General features: G+C 33.5%; 1 protein-coding gene across 3 annotated transcripts in view; it reads left to right on the top strand.

Moving 5' to 3' along the window:
- The window catches only part of LRRC4C (leucine rich repeat containing 4C), a 531,845-nt gene that overhangs the window by 265,371 nt on the left and 241,205 nt on the right, over positions 1–25,269 (top strand). For all 3 annotated transcript variants that reach the window (XM_019615507.2, XM_010711270.3, XM_031553516.1), the window contains one exon: positions 7,848–7,937. The gene's annotated coding sequence lies outside the window, so the exon portion shown is untranslated. The remainder of the gene's footprint in view (positions 1–7,847; positions 7,938–25,269) is intronic.

The raw sequence follows: 25,269 nt of genomic DNA, 5'->3' as shown, positions 1-25,269 counted from the left end.
TCAAAACTTAAAGGAATAGAACATTCAAATATTCATAACTATGTAATAATTATTAGCCTGAGTTCTTCATGGAAATTTTTCTGAAAAACTTGAAATACTTATCTTTGACCATTATACTCACTGTCCTCTAAGAAGGGAAACAGATGTTTGTGGTATTTTATTCTGCAAAATAATTAGATGTGAAAAACATGTAATGTTTTTTATACTTGTTTGTTGTTGATTTGTTGGCTTGATTGCTGACAGTAAAATCTTGAAGATAATAATTCTAATTCCAGTTATACTATGTACTGTAAATCTTTACTGTGAACATCCTCTCAATATTATTCTTTAATTCTATTGAAATAAATTTTGATTCACTTTGAATTTCCAATTTTATTCCATAATAATTTTTTAAAAGTCAACTATATTAAAACCTTTCTCTCTATTCATTGATCTTGAAGTCCCATTTAGAAAAAGGAGCACCTTTTAGAAACTATTCTATGATGTATGCATATTGTTGCAGCTTTTGCTATTCACTGAAATCATGGGGCTTTTTTTCTTAAGTCTTACTGCTTGCTCCCATATTTTTCTATGGATAGAGGGTAGACTTACGGCTTTGAAACTATCTGAAGGTGTAAGGGTGTATTATTATTATATACCCTATGGAAGTTATTTCCCTTGTACTAACCCTCCTGAGTAGATGTAACTATATAGATATACGCACACACACACACACATACCTATAAAGCCATCTTAGCAGCTCACAATGAGGTTTAATGAATGGACCATGTTTATTCAGGATAAGGTCATGAATTGGACAAGATAATCTATAATGAGTATGACTACTTTGCCATACTGGTGGGGAAGGAAAGAATTGTGGGAAGACTTCTGGTTAAAGCTGAGCTGCAAAAAGATGAGTAAAAGAATGGACAGAAATTCAGAACAAATCACAACTTGTCATCCCTATGAATTAGCTGCATCTTGAAGAAATAAGTTCTTTCAACTGATATTCTGAAAATGTTTAACTTAATGCTAGCTATTTCTCTTTATGACCTACAGGTCTCTCAAGAATTATATAATGAAATCACTTCCTTTACCATTTAACTAAATTCACCCCACATCTGCTGTCTCAAATCCCATCTGATCTCTAGCCTTATAGAGCCTGAAGTTCACCTTCAGAGTTCTTTTCAGTACTTCCTTCATTTTAGTGTTGGATGTCATTTAGTTCTTACCCTCTGGAGTCCATTCAGTTTTGCACATACTCTTCTTTGTTTCTTTGTTTCTTTCTGCTCTATACCTTCTTTCCTGCTATAAACCAGGGCTTGGGATGACCTCTTGCTTGTGCTGCATCCTTTCTTCAGCTCAGCTTTCATGCAATTCTTATATGATCTTTTGCAGAGCCTTCCAATATGGGTTGTTCTCTAGCTGCTGTGACAAAAAGATATTTAACAATAATCTGAAACCTGTTTAAACTTTAAATTTGAAGCCTGTGATAAAAAATATGATAAATATTATTCCATTGTCATTATTTTATTTGTTTGTCTGTCAATCTGGATTAGTCAAGATATGCTTAATGCACAAGATTTCATGCAGTAACAAATGTACTGATAATATAGCATGGTTTTGTGAAATTACAGATGAATAATTAGCTCTTCTTGAATATGTAAGTCAACAAATGTGAATCCCTTTTGATTAACAAGTTGATCATTTCTGAATAATAATATTCCAATAAGTACTTGTTTATTTCATGTTCAGAGCAGTTAATCTGTAGATAATTTGAAAATACGTTTCAGCTCATAGATAACAGTTGTTAAATTTCAATTTGTTTCAGTGATCTCCAAAGTTTTATATCTGTATTCAAATTTTATACAGCTATTCAGTGTAACCCAGTATTTTGAACAGCATATTAAATAAGCTGGTACACACCATTTCAGTTTTTTATACTTCGTCTGTGATTTTTAATTTGAGTAAATATTGCAGTATTTGCCTTTAGATTTTTTCATGATGGCTACTTGATATGTGCTTTTATGCATTTTAAATACCATTGCTAAAACATCTTTTTCAGCAACTTCTAGGAACTTTTGAAAATATTCTCTAGTTTTTATCGTTGTGTTTAACAGAAATCACACAGTAGCCATCACCATAACAGACCTAAAGAAGACATGGGTGTGAGACTCGATGTCTAAGATTCGTCTCCTGGTTTTATTGTAACTGACACCGTACTGTTACCTTATTGCAGTTCCTGCAGTCATGTTTCTTATTTTTGAAATTCTGCCTCTACCAAATTTGCGTGAATGACTGAGTTCCTGTGGTATTGCCTGAAGTTGACTGCTTCCCAGGTTTTATTTTAACTCTCCTTGTAACTTCATGCAAGTATTTTTATATTAATGTAATGTAAGAAGTGTTTGAAGACTTACTGGAAAAGAAATGGTTTGTGGTATTTGCATACTTTTAAGAAATTGTCAATTTTTATAAATTGACAATATTTCTAAAGAAAACAAAGAGCATAACAAACATTTTAAACATGAAGTATGAGACTGTGGCAGAATTGCCGTGTAACATTTATGTATTGCTTCCTCAATTGTATCCTAACTGTTACATGAGCCTCTCATTTCTTCATGTATTTGAGACCTCGGAAATGTTACAACTAAACTGGCTATAGCTTCTTTACATGCACAGCTGCACTTTCAGACCCGAATGCATGTAAAACCTTTTTAAACTTATGCTCTGACCTTATTCCTTCTGAGCTGTGTGCGAGTTTATTATCTATTTATCATCACTGAGCTGTTGAAACTTGTATTTTCCCTTTGCTAAATTGGAAGATGAAGCAACATGGCAAGCTCATGAGGGAGACACAGAAAATGAAGCAAATATTGCATATGTTAACCTACAGATGTTGAATATTCCTTCTCAAGACGTGCTGAAGACCACTGATTTAGAATAGCTCTCAGTTCAGCCAGGATTCACAGCACCATGGCCTGCTTCTCTGTGGTATTTTTTTTTCCCAATAGCACACACAAGCCACCATAAATGAACTTTATTTTTTTCTGTGTTGTTTTCTCTTTGCAGAATTTTGTTCCAGTACTTTTGAAATACAGGAAATATATTAATAGTGTTTGAATGAGAATTGTAAAATATTTGACTAAGATGGTTAAAACGTTAACCAGAACCTATGTTACTTGCAGTGTTCCCTCAAAATCTAATGTGTTAGGTTGAGGCACTTACAAGGATACAGCTGCACTGTCCCGGGCTCCAAAAAGATTCTGCAGTCATTCATGATGTTGATAAATGCTGTAAATAGATTGATTTAAATAAAAATAATCTTGTCAGGTCAGCAATTGGTATTGTTCAGTGTATTTATTTTAGAAAAGGGAAAAGGAGATTGTACTAGGAAAGACTAAATCTGTCCAGTACTGTTGCAAAAGAAATATTCCAAAGCCTTTAAAGCAGCACTACCTAACATTGTCACTTTGCTAGCAGAAACAATATTTTTTGCACTGGTTTATCATTTCTCATAAGCTCTCCAACATCCTTAGAAGCTTTAAGTGCTATTCAGGCCAGTATTTAAAGCAGTCTTCACTTAGTCTTCGTGAACTGCTCCTTATGCTGCAATTGTAAAACAAGCACAAAAAAAGCAAACATTTAGGGAGATGGATTCCTGAATTGTAGGCACTACTCTTCCCCAGTGACTCTGTATTGAACCAGTTCCTTAGAAAAAGAACTTCAGCATGCCACTTTTCATCTGGAAGAAAAATAAAGCTGGACTTTTACTAATTACAGCATCTATTACTTGACTTCTTAGCAGCAGAAATATCGACTAAAATGTTCGGTCTTACAGTTAATTCTTCTTAGCTGTACAACGTCTGAAATTTCTGTTTGAATAAAGCCAGTGCTGTCCTGAATTGTTTTATACTACTGCTGTGTTGGCTCCTCAGTTGCTGTATTCTAAATTCCTAAAGGGCTTTTGATTGAATAGTTGTCCATGCCACTCTGCTATATTGGCATGCTAATGTTTTGAAGGTAAATAATTCAGTCTGAGTGTAAGAGCAATGCTATGTAAGATCCAGATAAGCTAATCTATTTTCCAGATGAAAACTGAAACTGAAGCAAAGTCCTTAATTGGCCCTTCTGTTTTCCCCACACTGCAGAAATTAGGCACAATTCAGCATTATTTTGTTCAGCAGAGAATGCACTCTTGTTGTATCTTGTTTTTATTTTGCTCATTATAAACACTGTTTGGCTCCCCTCTGTGCTATTATTTTATGCTCCTCTAAGTTAATTTAAAGGGACTGACTAGCACTAAACACTTGCAATCCAGACTTAGATTTCAAATTTTGTTTTGGGATAATTGGTTGGCCTTGAGTCAACTCTGTTTCTCCTACTGTTATCCTTATAACTTCATTTACTTTGCGTAGCTATGCTATGAGTTAACTTTGTGATAACCAGTAAAAAACCCACAAACAAACAGAAAAACACGAAAACTGAGGAGAGTGCTAGAAAAGCTACATGGTAACCTCAGGTATTGTAAAATGTTACAGTAGTAACTGAGCATAAAACAAAATTCAGAGAGAAAGCCAAATAGCTGAGCACAAAACTGACTAAAGATCCTTGTTTCTCTTTTAGAAAATTAGTGAACGTACTAAATGATGAACTGAATTATCTGGAAATCCTGTATTTCTAGAGTATTTATAAAGAAAAATAAGAGATGTTACTCTGAGAGTATGGATAATAGTCAAATCGTATGTGTTTTGCTAAATACAGTCATTATCATTCAACTCTTATTTTTCATGAAGTCCCTTGGTGATGTAGACATCATTAATTAAAGCAGTCTTCAGTAATATTAATTTAAAATATAGGAATACAGTAACAGCACAAAAATAATGACAGCAATAACGTCTCATGGTTATTAAATGTGTTAAGTCATTTTTATCTTTAGATTAGCTCACCTTTCTTTACACTCTTACTACTTTCTCTACTATTTTAATTCTGAGCGCTGCTACTAATTCATAGTGCAACAACGTTAATAGAAACTTTGTCAATGGAAAAATATTTTTAAATATTAAGAGCATAAGTTAGAGCTCTTTAATTTTAGTAGAGGTGATTTTAGTCACTGAGTTTTGAGATGGAATGCTTTGAAGGACTTCTTAATTCTACTGCAGATTCATTTTCTACCATTGCTTTTATTCTTCTTATAATCAATGACATTTCATTTTGATTACTTCATAAATATCTATAAACTGTTTTTTGTTTCCTAAGATTCTGCATTTTTCACCTTTTTTTTTTTTCTCTTTAGTATATTTTTCTAGCTATTGTTTTTTCCATACACTACATATTGGCAACATGTAGACAATACCAGTAGCTAGGCAATTGTGTGCCCATTTGCAGGCCCTAACTATGTCTGGACTTGAGGTGGCAGTCCTAGTACTGTGTGGCCGTGTATATGTCAGTGATGCAAAACATAAAAGTTTCATTCAAGGCTGAGAGGCTGCATCAAACTACCACATTCTTAGATAAGAATAGTTTTATCCTTGATTTTGTAACAGTCAGGAAAAGTGATCTGCATACGTATGATTTTTTGAGATTGTGTTTTTATTGGAGATGTATTTTGAGGAGAGACTGTAGTTCTCTAGTTTAGAAATTTAGAGATGATTTTACAGTGCTTTCTAATATCATTCTCTTACTGTGAACCCACAGTAAGTGTTTTGAATATCTACTGAAGTAATAAAATAGGCAAGGGGTTAATGAGAATCTCCCAAACTATCTCAGGCTATCTATAACTTATTAAATATCAATCTATCTACTTTTTTTTTTTTCTTCTTTCTTTTCCTTTTTTTTTTTTTTTTGTCTTTATATGCTAAGAAATTCTCATTTCTCATTTAAGGGAATGCATATTTCTATAGACATAATGAATGGAAGAAGAGGCAATTTGGTTTGCCAAATTCAGAAAAGAATCTTGATTCAAGGATTTGATTCTACAGTAGGTGTATCTGCAATATTAACACTTGCTTCCAGATAATAAGTTATAATATCTGATCACAGGAAAAATCAGAGGGAAGGCACTTGTCATTTTTTTTCCTTTTTTTTTAAGATGGAATAAAAATTCCAATAAGGCTGTACCTTTTAGGCAAGCACTCTGTTTCCTTTACACACAGACCAGTCAGCCACAGTAACTTTCTTTTCAAATGGGAGTTATGTTAATGAATGCCGTTGTATTACATTAGCTTTACAATATGCTTCCCAAGTATCTGTCATTGATTCAACTTTTGTGCTTTGTCATCAGTCTGATTTCTTGTCTTTACCACACAATTGCAATCAAGTACAAATTAGCCTTTTTTTAATTGGCTAAGAAATGAGAAAAGAACCTTTTTAAACTCCTGGCACTTGTTTTCATTTGCTTAACTCCAGAATTCGTGAAAAGTGAGATTTGTTAAAAGTTCAGATTACTGACTTATGCTTGAAGCCTGAAAATTATTGGAAGAAGATTCTTTTAATGTGTTTCTGATCCTTTAAGTTATACTATTGCATTTCTATATTGATTTACTGAATGTTGTAAGCCAAGCTAAACTTGGCCATGTGTGCTTAAAGCCAGTCTGCCTTTATGGCTAGATAAATAGCATATGTCAAAATCACTGTTCCTCGAAGGCTGACAAAACTGGAGAGCTGGATCTTGCTACCTGCATTCATTGCTTGAACATCTGCATGCCATCACTCTATTTCTTGTAATTAGTTGATAAGACTTCAGCTAAGAGGCAAACTTACTGGACAATCTAACATTCTCACACTAGATCTGCCTTGGCATTTTCTCTCAGACCTGACAGATTTAAAATTCTTTAAATTTCTAAGTCAGATTTTTTTCTGCAGTTAATATCCTCCTCTGGAGGATGGCTGAAAAAGGGCTCACAGGGGGTCACAAAGCGTTATTAAAAAGGCAAGCCTTTCATCACAAGGTTTACATTAACGATTCAGGAATCTGCAGGAATATGGTCTCTTTTAAAATAACTTTTTTTTTTTAAATTTCTCTGTTGACAGCAAGGAACATCCTGCAACACTGACTTTTGATATCTTTTGAAAGCAAGAAAGAAAACTCACTAGCTATTCTAAGAAGAGGATATGCATTTACAAATGCAGGAGACAAAAATTATTTTCTTACTTTTTTCTTATTTCCTAATAGAGAAAATGGTAAAGGTCACTTAAGCTTCTGTCAGAGCAGTAGATACGGACTGATTGTCATAAATGTACCATAACTACTATAAATATTCTTCATTTTCTTTGGAGTCTAATCCACAGCTAAAATAATTTCATTCTTAGTTTATTATACTGACTGTTTCTTTCCTTCATCTATTCTCATTAATAAATACTGAAAAAGGATAACAGGAGATATTCTGGAGTGTCATCTACAAGATATCTTTCAAAGCTTTCTGCTATTAATATTCAAGGACTTTTTGTTTTTGTAAGACTTTTTTTTTTTAATCCAGCCAAGATGCCAATATTTCACTTTCTTTTACAGTACTTGTGAAAGATCTTTTCATTTCAAATTGAATGTGTGCTTTTTGAAAAGCTTGAGCTGCTTTTGGTAGAACAGGAAAAAAAAAAAACCAACAAAAGAAATAATAAAAAAAAATCTCCCTGCAGCTCAAGTAACTTCTTAGCTGTATATTGTATTCTTGACTCTCATAAAATGTTAATAATGTGTTCACATTCACAAATAAAGATCTGTGTAGTTTGTGAAATGAAATTGTAACATGTACTTATAATTCCCCAGTTGAGATTTTGTTTTCACATTATTACTTGATAGCATATGACTTCTGGGAAAACTGCAGATCATTTAACCTCTTGGTTTTTTGTTTTTGTGTTTCTTGTCATTCCAGAAATGAATTTCTTTTTTGCAAGAAATCATCATTATTTATTGAATTGGAAAGCTAGCAGACCAATGGTCCTCTGGGTGCTGTGAATAACATGTAAGTATAATACATTAACTATTCCACTGATGACATGTTCATGTTCAGTTCAGTTAGTGATTATGATTCAATTTTAACAGAGATTCTTAATTTTTATATTTATATTTTTATTTTTTTAATCCTAGTAACAGATAAAGTAATATGACTGTGTCCTCTCTCATTTAACTTCTGAAAGGCTAATTGATTCAACTTTGTTCCTGGTTTAGTTTCAGTCTCCTCTGCTCACAAACATTTGTGGGGATGCTTTTATTGTCTCCAGTATATGAGGTTTATATGAGGATCTGTCACTGAAATAGCTATGCAGTCATGCAAAAGCAGGATTTTAGTCATTGATTCTTGGACTACAGCTTTCCTCAGAATTTTGGCAAGAGTAGAGAGGTATCAGGTGATTGAGTTCGTGTGTTGTATGTAATGACTTCCAGGAGCCTAAATATGAGGTATGCTACACAGCCAGACAGCTTGCCTTTATTTAGGTAATCTTTTCTAACAACTGTGAATAATTACTTTATAAAAGGTGATCTTTTTTTTTTACCAACTGAGAGTAGAAATTGTTTCAGTCTGACTGTTCAAATGGATTATAGGGTAAAAACTCTGGGATTTATGTCCCAAACCGTGATCTAGAAAGTATGGAATGAGAACTGAAGCAAGTCTGCACTTTCTGGTAATACTGGTAATAAGAAGATGTAAAATTGTTCAAAAAATTAGAGGTCTTGAGAATGTGATGTCAAAATTATTATTTTAGCTATAAAGTTGTCAGTGATATTTGTAGGTACCTATAGGATTAGACTAGGGGGAGAACTAAAGTCCCAGGGCATCTATTACCAACATCTACACTTCTTTTTGTTGTTCATAAATACTTTCAATGTTCTGATTATATGATTTAAGATCAAATGTTTCATTGTTAGGGAAAGAAAATAAATCTCATCAACTCGTTGTGAAGGTGAGTTCCTTTACTTAGTGTGCTCATTAGCACCTGTGCTAGAAGAAATTAATTTGAAATAAAAATTAAATGGATTTTCCAGGAAAAAGAAAAGTTAGAATGCACTTGGCCTAATATGACTGTGTAGCTACTGGCTGTAGTTGAGCAAGAAGCTTCAGCTTTTTTTCTGTGAAGTCCCATCATTTATATTTCCTGCTATCACTGTCCTCATAATTTTATGATATTTTTAATTCCTCACTGCTTTCTAGAAGATGTTTACTCCTAGTCTTTACTAGTCTGCTCATAAAAGGAAGTGCCTTATGATAGCACCTAACAAGATAACTAAACACATGCAGAAGATGCTTGATTTTCAGTGCATTCAGCTGTTGAAGGTATTCTGGTAGCAAGAGTGACGCTGATGACAAAGAAAACTGATTTAAATTATCCAAATATCTTTTTCTAATCAGAAAATGTGAATTGGTTGAAAGTAAAATGTTGTCCTCAGTTTTTCATCACAACTGTCCACTTGTTTTGTCTGCTTAACATCTTTCCTTTTTCTAAATACTTCCTGAATCAAAGAATTCAGTACTTTTACAAAGTATTCATGGAATACACATGGAATTATTTCATGTAAGAGAAATTTTGTTTTAGGAAATGTATTTTGAGTGTATTTTGCAGGAAAGCGTCATGAGCAGTGCTAATACTTAAGTATATGTTAATTTTAAGAGTATGGGTACAATTCAGCTGAAAACACTGTTCAGGAGTGCTTATTTTTCTTGTTCGACAATTGACTTAACTGAAAACATTTTAAATTGCATAGTTACATAAGGAATAGTTATTTTCAATTCAATCAAAAGTGGCTTTTAGTAAGAGCAGAATTAGTGACGATATGTTAGGGGACCATGTATCACAAAAGACACAGCTTCAGCTTGCATGTGAAAGTCAATTAGCTGTGATAACAGAAATTAGATTTCAATCAGTATGCTCTTTGTTATTAATCTATTTTTCTTCTCTCATCTGAAGAGGTCCTAATAACACGTTAGGCAAATCATAGTCTTTAAAAGCTAATTTGAAATAAAAATGCTTTTGAATCCTCACAATTTCAGACATGCATTTTATGGATATAATTATATGTTCCTTTGCTACTACTGTATGAATGCATACTTGTAAATGTGCACAATGTTGTACTTTTGGTTTTGATCCAAACCTATTGCTGTCAATGAAAATTTTGTAGTTATTTAAGCAGACTTGTGAGAGAACTGTGGGTTGTGCAACAAGAACATAGTTTTGAAGACCTAAAAAATATTCTAAAGTATAAGGGTACTACATATTAATAGGTTTAAGTACTAATGTAAATGTCTTCCTTTGGAGCAGAAGGGGTGGTGTCTTAGGTAATTTTAAATCTTTGATGTATTACCAGTCTCATCTGTGATCTGAACTTGAGAATTTTCATGTAGGTCAGTATGAATATAATCTCAGCTGAACTGAAGCTATAAAGCTTCTTGCATGTCTTTGTGATAGACACTGGTATTACTACATTTGGGGGCTTTTGTCAGCTACTGTGGGCATCTTTTTTGCCTCTCTGGTAGCTTGTAGGTAGAACAAGAGAGCTTAGCTTTTATTGTCAATGACATTGAGAAATTACTGCCAACTTGGTAGTATTAGTCTTTTCTGCTTCTAGTCTGGCCGTGACAATTTTTAGCAACCAAAAATTCCGTTTTAATTTCACCTCTCATCAGATAAAAATCTGATGATTTTGTTGAATCATTATCAGAGGTCCATTACTCCATTGTCTGGAAGTTTCAGCACTGTTCTTGTTCCAATGAAGATTACAGGCTGAATTCAAGAGTCAGTGGTTCCTCCACATTTAATATCTCCTAGATATAGCCTTATCATACTTGTGATCTAACACACAAGATGAAGCATGAAGCATGCCTACAAAGTATTGGTACAAGGCTATGCAGGCTTCCTAAGACCCTTACAAAGAATGAATGGATTCTGATACATCTTTTTATGCAGTGATCACAAATTATTAGTGTGAACTTGCGTCGTTGTTTGGTTACATACATTCCATCCCTATCACAAACCATTAAGTCACCTTATGTTCAATAAATGTCTTCTTTATTTCCTTTTCTTTGATTTTTTATTCCTAATTTTGATACTATCTACAGGTTCTGTGTAGCCTGCTTTGATTAATGCTCTTATCAACTTTATCTATATAATTCTAAATTCAAACCAATTCAATAACATAATGTACGACTACTAAAATGTCACTGGAATTAAAATAGCCACAGAAAACTGTTCTTGCTATCAGTGGATTGCAAGAAGCTCATAAAAATGTGAAAGAAAATTATGAGATTGAAAAGAGGCCTCCACGTGTTTTTTTTCCTCATTTAAAGTAATCAAGGTATTGATTTTTGTCCACAAATATTACACAGATTGCAATAATCTATGCGATGAAGTTATCTATAGAATATTTGAGAGTGAAAAACCTTCATTTTTCAAAAGGAGTTGCAATTTTTTTCAAGAGTATTCCTAAAGGAAATTGCCTAAAGAAGCTTTCTGCCTGGTTGGCACTGTTAATGATGTGATTTTGTCTCTCAGTGCTGTAACAGTACTCTTTCTTGGACTCTTCAGCAGAGGTGGCTGTGACAGGTGCTATAAGGTTTTACTGCCCACTGGCCCTGATGTTTTTTTCTGAAGAAAGCTTATTCACATATTTTGTGTCTTCAAACATGATGTTAAATTCATGCAAAGATTAAAAAATAAATAAATTGCTGCTTTCCACAATTGTACTGTTGCATAACATGTTTATTTTTCTTCCAACAAAACTGCAGATTGGCCCAAGGAATGTGCTAAATGAACAACTTCACTTCCTTTCCTAGTCATGACAGTAGTTTTAGTTTTCATTTGAGCTTGGTTAGGACTTGCTAAAGGAGCATGCAGTTTATGTAGACAACTCCAAATAACTGAGATGTGACCTTCTCCTTTTCCTAAATTCACTGCTTGAGGGTTTACCAGTTAGATCCTTGCTGACATTATGGGTAATTATTATGATATAAAAGAGTAATTGGGACTAATACTTTCTAAGCCATTTAGGTTTAGTTTTACCTTAATTAATTTAGATGTCTGTAACCATCTATGTAGGATCCTTCTGTATGAGAAGACAGGAGCTAATTTCTGTAAAAGGTGATTTAGGGATTTAAAAGTTAAATAAATAAAAATAAATAAAAATAAGTTAATCCTTTTTTGAAAAGCAAACTGTGCTGACAGAAAGATTTATACCAATTAATTCAGTAAGAAATTTAATTTGTTTTCAAAGTTTTGCCTGCAGTATAATTTGTTATGGCATCTGTATTCCGTTTGTGAATTAATGTATTAAGAAACCTATCTCTTGTATTTCAAAGTGTAAACTTTGAAAAAGCCAATACCATGGTGTTTTATTGTGGCATGGTAATTATTTCAAGCAAGTGACACTTTTAATTATGCCGAACTAGTTTACAATGGAGCTAGTCTTGTCGGTCCTGTATTTTGTCGGTCTTGTATTTTGTCAGTCTTGTACTCTGTCACCCAGAGCAGCACCCATAATGTCGTGTGACATCAACTTTGAGGTGTTTCAATCATTTTTTTCTGTTTCTTTTTCAAAATTTTTCTTGATGCATGACACTAAAGATCTTCTGGCTGCTTTGCTTCTTATCTCGCTTAATCTCATACTCAAAGTTTCTAAGCAAATTCTGGTCTGACAGCATGTAGTTGTCAATGGTAACGGTTAAAGCTTTTGGAGGTGTTCTACTGGTATTCTTTTTGTAGAATCTTGTAGAAAGATAATGCAATTTGTTTTCTCAAGACTTTATGCAGGTCGTATAAAAATACATTTTCAGCAGTCTCTTGAGGGAATTTACAAATTTTTCACATCGTTCTTCTCCATCCACATTTGAAAGTGGATTCTTTTAAACTTGATGTGGCAAAAGTAATGGCAGCACAACTCCAATGCTCTTGTACTGTGATCCAATCTGGTTGCGTGGATAAGGAAAAGGCATTTAGATAATGGAAAAATTATATTTGAATTAGTGATAGACTTGTAGTTTCTTGGCAAAACAATATAAAAACAGTAATAGCAATTAAAAAACAAACAAAACAACAGCAAAAAAAAGATCCATACTTATCAAATTATCAATTACCTGAATGTGTCATGTGTCTTATTGATGAGGTTGGTTTGTAAGAAAACTATTTGACACATTTCAAGCACTCATATTGTTCCAAACAGCATATAGCTAATACTATTAGATGTCTCAACATTTTCTACATAACCAGAGCAGCATTAAATTTAAAACCAGTATTGATTAAATTACATCAAGACTGCATTCAGTTTGATTTATTGTAATCTTATGTACATACTAAACATAGTTGTAGATGCAGCAATATTCATTTACATGTTTAAATTACAATAATTGTAATGCTTATAGTAATTTTAATGCTATTAATTAAAAATCATATACATTCCTTAAATGCTTCTATTCTCAGCAACCTTGTAGCACACTGTGTGTTATGTATATCATGTATCATATACTAAATAAAACCATTCGCAAACTAAAAGGTCTATTGACTCATTTGTATGCTCTCAGTTTTCAGACTGCGGATGTCTGACAGTGTAGTTACTATGAAGTATGTTTTGTCACCAGTTTGAAGGTCACTTTGAAGCAAAACTAAGAGCATATCCTGTGCATCACCAATTGTAAATTTACAATGTTTCTGATGGATGCAGGATGATTTATATTGATCAATTAGCTAAAATGTCTGCAGTTATACATTAAATGCTGGCAAATGCCAAGATTTTTCATAATATCCTTAAAACATTGATCTATATATATACACAAATTGTTTAACCTCCTGGGAAAGGAAACTGAAAGCACATGATCAGCTAGTTCTTCATGACTTCTCATTTAAAATACCAGAACAACAGTCCTGTATTTGAGTTCTCTCCAGTTAGAGCTTTCTTGCTTTTACAGAGGAGCTTCAAAGAATATTTAACTGTGGATTGTTTTTGTCATACAGTGCTGTCATCTCTTGGTTTGAAGAATTAAAAGCTCTTATGAGGGACTGAGATCTAAGAAAATCCTACGCTTTCCTATATATTTGGACTCTTTTTCTCTTGAACGGAAATTTCCTGCTTGCTTGCAGATGCAGACTGCTGTGCTAGAGAGCTTGCTGCTGCTCTATTTTTTAAACATTTTTATTTTTTCAGATTTGCTCTGGCTGTGGCTTGGCTGGAGGCACAGGGCTGCAACTGTGGCTCAGCCCCACATAGGCAGTGGCACCTTTCCATGCATCTGGGCATGGGGTTCTACCCTGAGGGATTGCAGCTTTTTAGGAGAGGAAGAATGTGTCCAGATGAGGTGTACTTGATAAAAGTGATCTTGTTTGGGAGGAAAATTGTGACCGAATATTATAATAGTATAGTACTTGAATGCCATACAACAAAGATATGCTGCAGTTTTCACCAATACCAGCAAGTGTTGTTTGAAATCCCATGGTTTTAAGGTACTGATATATAAACAGCTTTGTCTGATTGCTTTGCTACTGCTACCGTTGTAATTTTGTTGGTATCCTGATGGAACCTGTTTTTGCTGAAGCTGCAGTCTGCCATTGGTAAATATTGGAAACTGCTTTGTTTAAATAAATATATATAGACAGACTCATGTATGGTTCAAGCTAAGGTGCAGAGGTGGTATCTCAAAAATTATTTCTGTTGTGAGAAATAGATACCAGGAGTTTCAGCTACAGTTTTCTTTTCTAAAAATAAGCATTATGGTTCAGAATAATTTCCAGGCTAATTTCTGCATTTGTTGTGACCTAAGTAGCTATTCCAAATCTTTTTCTCATAAACTTTCTGAAAAACATACAAGCTTCATACAGTACTGTAGTTTGCCATTTGTTGAACACAATTATTTTTCTAGCAGATCTGCTTCCCTCAAAGATGTGATGTTGAATTGAATGATTTAGCCATAGCTCTCTCTATAATCTAAATATAGATTGCATAGAGAAAATATATCCCTTCAGTTCTAGTATTCATTGTCAGTATTGTTAGATAACCATCAATTCAGTAAATGGAAATACTTAAAATGTAAGGAACAAGTAATTAAGCGTGGATAATGCTGTTTGGCTAAAATAAAATTAAGCTTATTTTTTTCTTCACTAAACTGAATTCTGAATCTGTTCAGAGTTATGAAATATTAATTTATCAATATTTGTCACTTTCGGATTGACACACTCCTATTCTTTGCTAAATTCTATTTTCATAGAATCATAGAATCATTAAGGTTGGAAAAGACCTCTAAGATCATCTAGTCCAATCATCAGATCATTTAGTCCAACCATCAAATTTTTTGCTTCTGTATCCCTCTGAATATTGCTTGGAATAAGAAACATTTCTCTCTCTTTATGTTTGGTATTGGTGGTATATACTCAGATGTATGCATACATTCGCTCCTAATTTTTTAAGCTAGCATGTCTTGTAACATGAGAAAACATTCCTTTTAGGCATGTTGTATGTACTTCTATCTAAAGATGCCATGTGCTTTCCTTACATTGACTCCCACCGTAATGAGGATAACATGAGAGGAAAAGAAGAGATTTTTCCTCTTATCTCATACATTTTCTAGCATCTGCTTAAAATTCATTTGGAAAATTATAGTTCCAGTGAAGTGCATTCATTACTGGGTGATGTAGTTAAAGATATATGATAAATCGCAAACAGCTAATGAATCAAGTAGATGATTGATAAATAAAGCATAGATTTTTGGAGCTTATTTTCTTGCATTTATACCCATAAACATGTTATGAAAATACACAGAGAAAGACAGATGTGCATTGAAATAGGAAATGCCTAAAATTTCATGAGGTGTTCAGTAGTACCGCAGAGTAAGTGCTATAAATTGTTTTAAACACTTAAATATGTGCTGTGGCAATGAAGTAATGGTTGGACATGTTACAGGAATAAACTGAGAGTGCTATGTTACTTGAAGAAGAATATAGCTCTTGTCACCCTAAAGGTGGCTGAGATGAGTCAGGTCACCAGTGTAGCTTTCAACATTTCTGCTATTGCACCCTGTGATCCTGATGATGGATTACTCTCATTCTCCAAATATAATCAAAATGGCCTCAACAAAAGAAGGAAGGAGCCGCCACAGGCTGTCTCAAGGCATTAAAGATGTAATTCTTGGAAACCTCCATGTCAGAGCCTAAAGTAGAGTACCTCAGTAGCACTTTCTGTACTGATTCATGGCAACATTTTCAATTAACTTGTGAGATTTGAGTGAACAAATACTGAGAGAAAACATTTTTACATCATGGGAAATAATCATTAGGGACCTGCTTTTGTGCATGTGAACTGAATTAAGTAAAAGTAATAAAAAAGAGAGTATCAAAACCATAATTATGTATGACACTATTAGAAATGTGGAATATTAAATTATTATTCTGAGTTGTAGGAAGCAGAAATCTGAATACAGACTTGATCTTCGCCAAAAGTTATTCAAATATTCTTACACACTTCTCTTGTTTTTTTCTCACATTCAGATGCATTCAAGATCTTAAAGTGTTTAAGAAAATTGCCATGTTTCTGGGAATCTGTGGAGGATTAGTTTGGAACAACAGGATAAAACATTTCAGCTAACCCCAGAAAAGTGAGGGTTGAAAAATTCTTCTTGAGTATCTTTTGATTTCTCCTACAGAAACTGTCCTATTTCAGAGTCACAGCGGACAAAAGCTGCCACTAATCAAAAGATTGGATTTGAAACAATCTCTGTATCTCCATTAGAAAATACTCAGTTTAGGGTATGAGCTCTTTCTCTATTTCTGTCACTAACCGTTAGCTTGGATAAATGCCTGTGTTTCATGCTCCAGTTACAGTAAATGTCTTCTAATGACAATATCCTAGTAAAAAGGATTGGTAAAAATAGTGATATGAAAATGGTAAATACAACTTAATTGACATTCCCTTAATAGAAAATGTCAAAGGAAAACATTGCTCATTTTCCATTAACTATATTGGCGTCATTTGGATTCATTTTCAAAATTCCACAGAATCAATCAGCTACAGAAGGTGAAAAGAGATCAGAAATATGAGCAGCAAGCTCTGACTTCCTGTGCTATCTATGACCTTTCTGCCAGGACAGAGCAAATATTTACTTGTTATTCATCAATGCATGTTGTGAATCAGCAGCAAAAAAGAGAGAACAGATATAGAAACGCTCATTCTAGTTAAGCTAGAATGATATTTTTCTAATCTTTTTATTATTCCTTTTATTTTCCTGTTGTTTTTGTCTTTGGTAGTCCCAAAGCACATTAAGGAACAATGCAAAATAGCTTTGGTACCTACTGACTCAATTTCTCTGTCATTCTTTCATTTCACAGAAATTCTTTCATGGTATTCTCAGCATGACTTTCTTCCTACTGTTTCATTTTTATAAACATATCTGAATGGCCAACAAAATGCAGCAGTCTCTCTTTTTACCATGTATGAAGGCAAACAAACATAAAATGGACTGAAAAAGCCCATCCAGTGAAATTATGTGGTGGTTTACCACTCAGAAAGATAAAGTTCTCTTTGATGTACTGCTGATGGCATTGTATTACACAACATAGCCAGAAATAAAGCTATTTATATTCACCTCCATTACACCTCATTCACGATATTTGTTGCAATTTCACTTCTTGAAAGGTCTTGTTATCCTTTGCTCTCTTTGAACAGAGTAATTGAAGATTAGAAGTGTGATATTTTACCCTCATTAAGAAAAACACATTCCTGAAAAAATGTTTAAGATTTACAGAATGAATCACATGTGCTTTGCAAAACGTTAACTCCTTAACTTTATTGACATTTTATCTACATTCTTGATTTGCATAATACTTAACAGATATTTTTTCTTACAAATCACTATCAATTTACTTGACATTATCCAAATGAAGTAGACTTTTGCTTCCTACCACATTGATGATAAAAGATTTGTCTTTTGCTCTTTGGTTCTATGCATTCATTCACATGCCTATGATTGCCAAAGCACAGGAGATATTTACTTCATACATAATAATTATTAAAAAAAAAAACAAAACTAAACAAAAAAACCTTAGAAACAAAGAAAAAAGAAACAAAATCACATATTCTTTTTTAACATGTGTTCAAGAGAAGGGTACATCTCCCTTATATGCTATTTGTTGAGGTTAAATGTGATTTGATCCACTCAAGGAAGCCATTCTGTTATACAGCCACATGCTGGTTTAAGGCCAGGAGTGATTATGTATTGGAACCTCTGCCTCTATGTAGAGAATGCCATCCCATCAGTGTCATCACTTCTTCTGGTAGTGTAGCTGTTTTAACAGCCCTAAGTATTTGCTTTAAATCAGTATAGGAAGAAAGATATATATTTTAATTGATTGTGTAATTTTTACTAAACTTAGGAATAGATGTTTTGTTCTAGAGTAAAATGAAGGAAGAACGTGCAGTTCTTTCCCAGTAAGCTGGGCTTCATAGCCCTCCTTTTGGAAAAAGAAATTTTGTTTCTTAGACAGAGGAAATGGAACAGGAGCCCAACTTTTCACAAGAGAGATACTAAGCTTGTCTTCTAATGTTGGGAGAAACTGTAGAACTCAATTTATCTCTCCTGAGAAACTGCACTGCAGTTTCTGAGCAAATTATAACAACCATTTTTGTGAGACAAATATTTCAACAAATGATGTTGGTTTTACTTCAAGGAGAAACCCAAATGGCAAAGTACAGCATCAACAAAAGCAGACTAAAGTTCTGGACATTCTCTAATCAATTGCAAACCCTGGAAAGATTCAACTGAATTTTCTTAGATCATTTGTTTATGTGGGGCTTTTTATTACATTTATCCTGAAGTTTGTCTGAGTTTATGCATTCTTACATTCATTAGGTTACCAATCTTAATCTGATAGAGAAGTTAGAAAATGGTTTGAAGTCACTGGTAGCTGTTTGTGTCATGCTCAGGCTTATACTGCCTGAACATCAAATACTTCTTTCCTTGTTTAGTTCTTGTGAGCAAAAGTTATTCTGTTTCAGAATTCTGTATTCAGTTTTAAAATAAGACAGCCAACCAACCAAAACAGCAACAACAAAAAAAATCCTTTAAAACCCTTCCAAGAACCTTTGCCAAGAGATAAGTAGAACTGATATTGTTTTACCATTAATAGGATAAACTGTTCAACATTTATATCTGTTCCTTTCTGTTAGACAGAAGAGGATGGATTGTGTCTCACAGGCTGCATATTTTTGTAGTTAAAGGATGTTTGCTGAATATTCAGAATAGCAGTGCAACATCTCTGTTTGTGCTTTCAGACTTAATGCCTGGAGGAAACAAACTAAAAAAGGTGGTTGCAGGCTTGTTGCAATGAAATCTTGAAAGCTCAGAATGGTTCTGGCAATAGCAAACTATGCTTGCTATATGTAACAGCAATTTGTTAATAAATTATCTTAATATGCAGCCTGTTATCATTGCATGTATACAACAAACTTTGCATTGTATAAACAAAGCTACACCATAGCAAGAATTTTAAAAGTGAGAAGTTGCCTGACATTCTGACAATGAAGTGGGCATAAAATGTTTTGAGACAAGAAATAGAAAAAGGGAAGTATATTTCTTTCTACAGAGGAGTAATTGAAGTAATACTGATTAAACTACCAGTAGTAGGTAATAACACATAGTTGTGTTTTTGTTTTCTTTTTTTTTTTTTCCTAATTGCTTTTTGTTTTGTTTGTGTTTTAAATTTAAGTTAACTTTTTCTGTAAGGCTATAAGTTATTGACAGATATGAAGTCGTTTCCATTTTATCAAGGATTCATAGAGTGGTTTGGGTTGGAAGGGACCTTTAAGATCATGTAGTTCCAACCCCCTGCTATAGACAGGGACACCTCCTTCTAGACCAGGCTCTAGCCTGGCCTTGAATGACTACATGGAGGAGGCATCCACAACCTCACTGAGCAAACTGTTACAGTGTCTCACTACCCTCTCAAGGAAGAGACATCACTGGCTGATCAGTTTAGGCATAATTTCTGAAATAAAGACTTAATTCACTCTAAGACTGTGAAGTAAAAAAGCGTAATATATTCTCAGCTCACTAATGGATTTCATTATTGACTGGTCTGTGTTGCCCTCATCATCCCTCACTTCATTCAACTTCAAAAATGAAGATTATTGAAATAAAAATTACAGATAATTTATTAGATACTTCAAAATGAAGAATTGTAGCAAAGTGCAAAAGCTTGATATTTACATTTCAACAAATCCTTTTTCTCTATGCTCTGTCTCCTCTAAAATTTCTTAGAAATGTGATTTCTTCAGAAATAGCTGAGATTTCACAGATGATTATTTTCCAGTGAAACTTCATTCTAGCCAAAATTAGATAGTTTGTTTATACCTCATGCTAAGATTTTAATTCTGAGAACAACTGCTTCTTTTTTGCACTGCCTACATTTTTAATTTTCTGATTGCATGGTCCTGATTGTGATCAATCATGATTTTAATAGAAATTTAGCATTGTTTTCCCAGTCCTAATATCTTCACCCTGACAACTGCTCCCTTGACATCTCCCCAGACTAGTCAGACCTTAGAAGTAAATAATGACAAGCAAACTAAGAACAGCAAGGGATTTATCTCTTCACCCACTGTCTCTCATGCTGACAATCATTTTTCATTCCCCAAAGAGACTGTCAGTTTCTTGGATGACCGCTTATGCTTCTTGGACTGCAGCTGCATTTGTTTTTATTTTTGAGAGTTTCAAGAGATGACAATGTGAAATGAGTGACCCTTTCCATCCTTCATCTTGAAAAATAGGGAAAATGACATACTTGTTCCATTTCAGCAGAAGCTTAACATTTTCTCTTCCTTTCTTCAGCAGAACAAAGTGGAAAAGTTATTCAAAATATTTCTCGTGGAATAACAATCCAATTTATTTTACTTATTTGTTTGCTTTGCAGCATGCAAAGTAGCACCAAAAATTAATCCTTGCAACTGCTCCTTGTTAATTTGTTTCAGTGGTATTTCTGACCCCTTCAAATAAATACCATTACAAAAGTTAGAAATGGATGAGAAATTCTGTTGCAACAAAATAATCATAAGATCTTAATGAATAATTCTTGAACTGAAACCAGAATGTTTTTATTAATTTAATGGAAATGTAATTCAATGAGCCAAACATACATAAATAGAAACCCACAAGTAGTATGAGTGCAAAATAGGAACTGCTGAGTGTTGTTTTACAAGCATTCACAAAATAAATAAATAAATAATCACAACTTAATGTGTACTTCCCTTGCTCTTTGTTCATAGAAAATCAGACATTTTGCAGTTTTTCAATTGAAGCAATATTCAGAGGCATTCTCGACAAAGGGCTGGAAACTAAAATATAAATAAAGCAGCTCTATAATGACAGTGCATCCAAAAATATTTACTGAATTCAGGCCAAACAGCTCTTGAGAAAATTAGAAATTCCTAGTTCTTCCTGCCAAAAACAAACAACATCTCCATGTATGTGCGGTACAAATGGAAGGTGAGGTAGCTGAACCACTTTTCATAATATTTAATTTTTATCTTTCAATTCAAGTTTATGAAATCTATGACCTTAAAAAGTTAAAAAAGGATTGTAAATTTCATTGCATTTCATTCACAATTTACACAGAAATTAGAGTGGCAATATAATTTGCGTGCTTACATCATCTGTTGCTTTCTGAAACTTCTCCCTTGCATTTCTTTTCATTCCTTGAATTATGTATTTTATTTCATTGCAAGTGTAAATTAAATTTTATGTCATTTCCGCAGAGTTCTTACTTGTTAAACAGTAAGCCAGTTTGGAAGTGTCCATTTCATTATATGGAAAGCCTTGTTACAGTGCCTATTTTCTTCCCCAAAGATATCTGAAATATCTCTCTCCAAAAGCTAATGAATCAAAAGAAGTAAATGGGCAGTGTTAGTAATAAATGTTAAATTGAATGGAGAGAATAGCAGTAAGAGAAAAATACTATTATATTTTTTGCATAGCTAACCTAAGTAATCTGTATAATTACAAGAAATTATGGAAGACAGGTATTCAGAAAGGGATTAAAATATATAAATTGAATAATCAGAGTATCTGCAATCACATTAGTTGAGAGCAGATCTGTAAGAATTATAGCACTTATAATTCTAGGACGCAAATCAAACACTAACACTTGGAATTAGGGAGAAATGTGCCTCACTAGTTAGACTGTCATTGTAAAATATTCTAATATCTCTTTACTATTAGGGATAAAACAGTGGATGAGAGTTAACATGCCTATTTCAAAATCATGGATTTTTGCTTCTTTTGGAGTTATAGAAGTACTGTAATGAAGAAGGCAACAATATTAAAATGGAGGAAAAATTGGAAAGAGATAAATTTGTTCGAGGAATATAATCTTCAATGTCTTTGTCTTGGCAACACAGAGCTTCATCTTGTTTTTGGTTAATCGTTGTGCAAATTTTATGGTCTGTAATTATCTTTAATTATAGGGATACACAACCATTATTATGCTAAAAGGAAGATGATAGCTGTGCACAAGTGAACAGCCTGCAAGCTCTCATATATCTTTTTATTTTCTGGAAAAAGTATGGGATTACAAGGCTCGTAGGTGTTTTGTCTGCCAGTTTTGGAGCAGTATACATTACAATTATTTCTATTATCAACTTTCAACACTCATTAAATGGCTTTGCAGAGCTGGAGAAATATCTTGCTTGGGAAAAATCTGTCAGTAAGTACCAAAGGTAAAGTTGCGTCACAGTGTCAGGAAGAATATGAGTCTACTGTACTGCCATGTCCAGACTCATCAGTTTCCAAATGGTCTCTTGCACTGGTCTATGCCTGCTCAGGAAGGCTGGCTGTGACTCAAGATCTAGCACCACCTCTCAATCAGGAATGACTGATTTTGAGGTTGAGGAGGAAATAGAGTTAACACCTCAGGCCTGGATAACAAGGAGTCTGTCTGCGTGCTCTACTGTAGGTTTGTTGTTCCTCAAGGGAATGAAATGTCTCTATGCTTGTCGACCCATACTGCTTTTTGCTTTGGGAGTACTCAATTACAAATCTGGAAATGAGTTGTGAAAAGAAAAAGTAATACATCTAATTTTCGAAATTTAAAGAGATAAATTTACTTCTGACAGGCAGAAATACATCAAAGCTGTTTGTCAAAGCTGGTAGTGTACTTTTATATCATTCTCCTGTGTGTTATTTCTCAGTAAAAGCTTCTTTGCTTAATATACCAGGCATGAGGTGAAAGGAATATTTCAGTGACATGCAGTATGTTGATATTTATCAGTTTTAATAGTTGATTGTTTTTTGTTTTGTTTTGTTTTGGTTTGGTTTGGTTTTGTTTTTTGCTTAAAAGAGAAGTAAGTAAAGGAAAAGTGACAAATGACATAATAATATTATTAATTTCATATGCTTTGAAAATCTTATTACTAAGCTATGAGTTCCTTAGAATTGAGGACTACATGGCTTATAATAAGTTTAAAATGAGAAGGACAGAGGGGATGGAAGTTTAGAGAAATATATACATTTGTGCAGCTTTCTTTAATATACAGAATAAGTGTACAAAATAGGTAGTTGCCTAACAGAACATTACAGGATAAGTTGATGAATTTAGTTACTTGTTTGTTAAGTTAGTTAAGTAGAAGGTTATTAGAAAGCTAAGTGTGAGTGGGAATTGTGTTTTTGCAGAAGACTGTAATGTCAAATATAGAGGCTGGTGAAAAAGTACTACTAATGTATTCAAGGTCCGAGAATCAACAGATATGTTATCCAAAATTCACTAAGTCAAAAATGATTTAGTTCTGTGGTTCATTTCAATGGCTTGTTTTTTAAAAGTTGGTCATAGAAAATAATTCCTGAAACTGAATAGCAATTACAAGGGCTGCTCCAAAAGAAATGCCTCCTATGTTATGATGTTGGTCCACAATGTCAGAGGTGGATGTTGGTGGTATGGCAATAGGTGCTGAACCTTCCCAGCAATATTTCATTACATTTTGTTGCTGTGCAACAGCTAGCAGCAGAGGAGTGTCTGACATGGAAGTACTTATGAATCAAAGGTGTGACATTTAATTCTTCCACGTGGAAAAAATGACATTCATCAATGCTTACTGAATATTTCTAGAGATTAAACAGTGGATTTGAGCACAGTGAGGCTATGGGTGGTGCATTTCAGAAGTGGTGACAGTGGATCACTTCCAGCGGATTTTCACAAGCCTGATATGTAGGCTCTCTCACTGGTGAAAATGCAGACCTAATGATGGTAACTGCATTTTAAAATAGTTTTTCGTAACTGAGAATTTTCTCTATTTGTGGTTATCCGTTGTATTTTCCATGGAAATAAATATGAGGCATTACTTCCTGAGTGACCTATGTTGTTATTTCACCTTATACTGAAAAGAAGCCATTTAAGGAGTAAAAGTAATGGAGTTTGTTAAATGGAAGCATGAATCTGCAAGAAACTTATTATTTGAGCTTTTCAGAATTGATTTTTGGGCATAATTATATTTAACAATGCTAATAGCTTTGTAATAAAAAGATGTATATCAGTGTCCTAATAATGTTATGATGGTGTGGAATTAGGAAAAAAAAACAAACACATTTACTCAGAGGGAGACTGAATTAATATAAAAAGTTAATCCAGTGATTTTACAAACTGAAAAAACAGAAAAGGGATGGAATTCATTAACATAAAATGTGAGTCCTGTGCGAGGGTCATAGCAAGAAATAGTTTTTACTAAAGTTTGTAGTTGTTGTGACAGAGAAAGATCGAACTTGATGTCAGATTTTGTACGAGGAAGATGTTTACAAGACATTGGTGAGTTCAGCAGTGTACTATACTGTATTATATGTTGTGCCTGTCATGATAAAGAAAAGCTAATTGTAGTGATTGCAGTCCTGGAGTTAGGTCACTAGAGTAAGCAGAGGAAAAGAAAGCTTATATATGGTAGCAACCTGAAAAACTTGATTCATTTTTTTTCTATCAAAGAGAAAGGTGAGCTAAGCAATAATTGGATGTAAATTATTAGGTAAGAGCTAAGGGACAATGCTAACCCAATTACAAGTTAATATATATTTAATAAATTTAAATATGTTTATGCTGTGAAAAAGAGGAATATTTCTAACTTTCAGGCCTAAGGTTCTGGAATAGCTTTTCAAAAACACTAATATGACTAAATATAAGGGCATAAACAATGTGGTTTATTGTGGTAGAACAGGACCATGTGACACAGACATCCTCTTCCACTCTAATTTTCTACTGAATTCTACTGAATTCTACTTTCATTCTTTTCTATATAATTTATTATATATATGTTTATATATTTCTGGTTTAAATTTCATTTTCTCTGCATTTGAT

The sequence above is a fragment of the Meleagris gallopavo genome, chromosome 5 (assembly GCF_000146605.3).
Source record: "Meleagris gallopavo isolate NT-WF06-2002-E0010 breed Aviagen turkey brand Nicholas breeding stock chromosome 5, Turkey_5.1, whole genome shotgun sequence".
In the NCBI taxonomy this organism is placed as follows: domain Eukaryota; kingdom Metazoa; phylum Chordata; class Aves; order Galliformes; family Phasianidae; genus Meleagris; species Meleagris gallopavo.
This window is presented reverse-complemented; position numbering and strand designations above follow the sequence as displayed.